Below are 2500 nucleotides of genomic sequence, written 5' to 3' on the forward strand. Positions count from 1 at the left end.
ACCCTCCTATTGTGTTCGGGTCAAATTTGACCCGTTTCAAGTTAAAATATTTCATAAATATTATCCAGTTTTTTTTTTATTGGAACAAGGCTTCAAAACAGCTATATAAACACAACAAAACCAATGGTTATCATTTTATTTGAGGTCTCTAACCCTAACACTTCCCGTTAAGTTCTCCTCACCCCATATTGGGGTAATGCTACTTTCTACTCCAAAGTCAGAAGGATCAGAAGTGCAATCAAATAACGGTGGATGGCCTGTGGCTAACCTGGATAGATCTGATAAAAAGCCCTTCTGCTCTTTGAAACAGCTGTGGTCAGAGCTCTGGGTAAACATCTACAACCAACAAACCTAACCCTACTAACCCTAACCCTAGAACTGGGGAACATAGGACCCTTTGTCATGTTCCCATTATGTGCCATATAAATCTGGGAACATAGGACCCTGGGAACATAGGACCCTGGGAACATAGGACCCTGGGAACATAGGAATGACTCTAGAGACTCGGCACACAGAGGAACATGGAGAGCTTCCGGATAATTAAAGAAAAATTCAAAAGAAAAAACAAAGTTGGAGTTTGGAGAGTTTTCCTGTTCAGCAGACAGACCGGCTGTTTGTTACTAACATGCAGTTTATAAACAGACTCCAACCATCATCATCATCAAGCCTGCATAACAGTTTACATATAACTGTGTATGCTGTGTGTGTGTGTGTGTGTGTGTGTGTGTTGTAACACAGCTCCATCTGTGGATTTCACTCAGGACAGACCAGCTGTCATGTTCAGCGTTCACTCATTCAGTTCATTCACCTGTACATGTGTGCACGTACTGTATAGCATGTGTGTGTGTGTGTGTGTGTGTGTGTGTGTGTGTGTGTGTGTGCATACATTCTGTCACTGCTGTAACGCTCTGCCTCTCTCTGCAGGACGACTACATTCCATATCCGAGGATAGAGGAGGTGAGTCAGCCACTTCCTGTTTCCTGTACAGAAACGAGTGAATGATTTTAAAATATCTTTAATCGTGGCGCATGCATGGAAAAACAGTCAGAATTAACGTTAAAGGAATGGAAAATGTGAAGAATAAGCAAAAAAAAAATCAAATTTTGCTGGAATTGTTTTTTAAAGGGGCATTAAGTCTTTTTTTTTTATTTTAGTGACCTCTGTCAGGCTGTGGCACAGTTTACGGTAGCCTGCAATGGACAGAAATAAGAGGGAAAAATCCTCTGGCACACAGGAAGTGATGCGTTTTATGTTTCCGGTTTGGTTGGAATAAATAGAAGAAGAGCTGGGTAGTGAGCACATTAGTTGTTCTGAATTATATTTATTTAACAAACTAAACTGTTTAAAATTAAGGGTAAGGATTACTAATTTGAGATTACTGATTACTAAATCAAGAGTGCAGATTGTTTTTGTTTTTTTAGAATCGGCCCATGGCTCTGTAGATTTTAGTCCTGTTTAAGGTGTTTTTCATAGCTAATGTGTGTGTGTGTGTGTGTGTGTGTGTGTGTGTGTGTGTGTGTGTGGCGTCAGGTGCTGGAGAGGGGCGGGCCGTTCCCCCAGGTCATCCTGCCGCAGTTCGGAGGCTACTGGATCGAAGACCCCGAGGCTCCGCCCCCTCCCCCCACCGCCAAGGACAGCGGCCTGAGCGAGCAGGGGGAGGAGGCGGAAGGAGGAGCACAAGAGGAGGAAGGCCCGCCCCAGGGGATTATGGGTACCGTCTGGAGGAGATCAACGAGGCGGCGCGGCGTATCGGAAACACTTCCTGGGCAGGGTGAGTCCAGATCTCCACCTGGGTTCTGACAGCAGAGCGCCGGGTTTAACTGAAGAGTCTGAAATGATCAGTTCAGTGAGTTAGTTCCTCTATATCAGCGGTTCTCAACGTGGGGCCCGGGGACCACCAGGGGTCCTTGAGGGCATCCCACTGGGTCCCCAGCAATTGATGAATCATTAAACTTCATTGTTTCATTTACAAGAACAATTATAGAATGTGATGAATGACTGTTCTGATCATAGCTTCACTGTTATCTCTCTACCTACAATACAGACAGTCATGGAGTTCTGGACAAAATCATATCTGACAGTAAAAATATTCTCAGATTTGGGTCCAACAAATCCATCTGATTTGTCGGACCCATCTGATGAGACAAAATCTCAGATGGGGTCTGTGGCTCTAATGTGAACTACTTTAGGGGTCCTTGATATGAAAAAGGTTGAGAACCACTGCTCTATATAACTCCTCTCTTCCTCCTGTAGCTGTTGACCCACAGACAGTATTGTCCGTAGCTGTTGGACCCACAGACAGTATTGTCCGTAGCTGTTGGACCCACAGACAGTATTGTCTCCAGTCAGCTGTCAGTTGAAGCTCCGCTGCCTCTTGCTGCAACAATGAGTCCAAACTGTTTGTCAGAATATTCCAGAAAGCCAAAAGTTTGTGAAAACGATCCGGAGAGCGACCGACGTATTTCTCTCCACAGCCCAGAAAGTGGCGGCACCGACCGTT

At 44.8% G+C, this 2500-nt stretch overlaps 1 pseudogene; it reads left to right on the forward strand.

Moving 5' to 3' along the window:
* The window catches only part of LOC139657937 (rap1 GTPase-activating protein 2-like), a 25890-nt pseudogene that overhangs the window by 6641 nt on the left and 16749 nt on the right, over positions 1–2500 (forward strand).

The sequence above is a fragment of the Centroberyx affinis genome, unplaced genomic scaffold (assembly GCF_046629955.1).
Source record: "Centroberyx affinis isolate AG114_WGS23_722 - 3 ecotype Tasmania unplaced genomic scaffold, CSIRO-AGI_Caff_v1 ptg002787l_1, whole genome shotgun sequence".
In the NCBI taxonomy this organism is placed as follows: Eukaryota; Metazoa; Chordata; class Actinopteri; order Beryciformes; family Berycidae; genus Centroberyx; species Centroberyx affinis.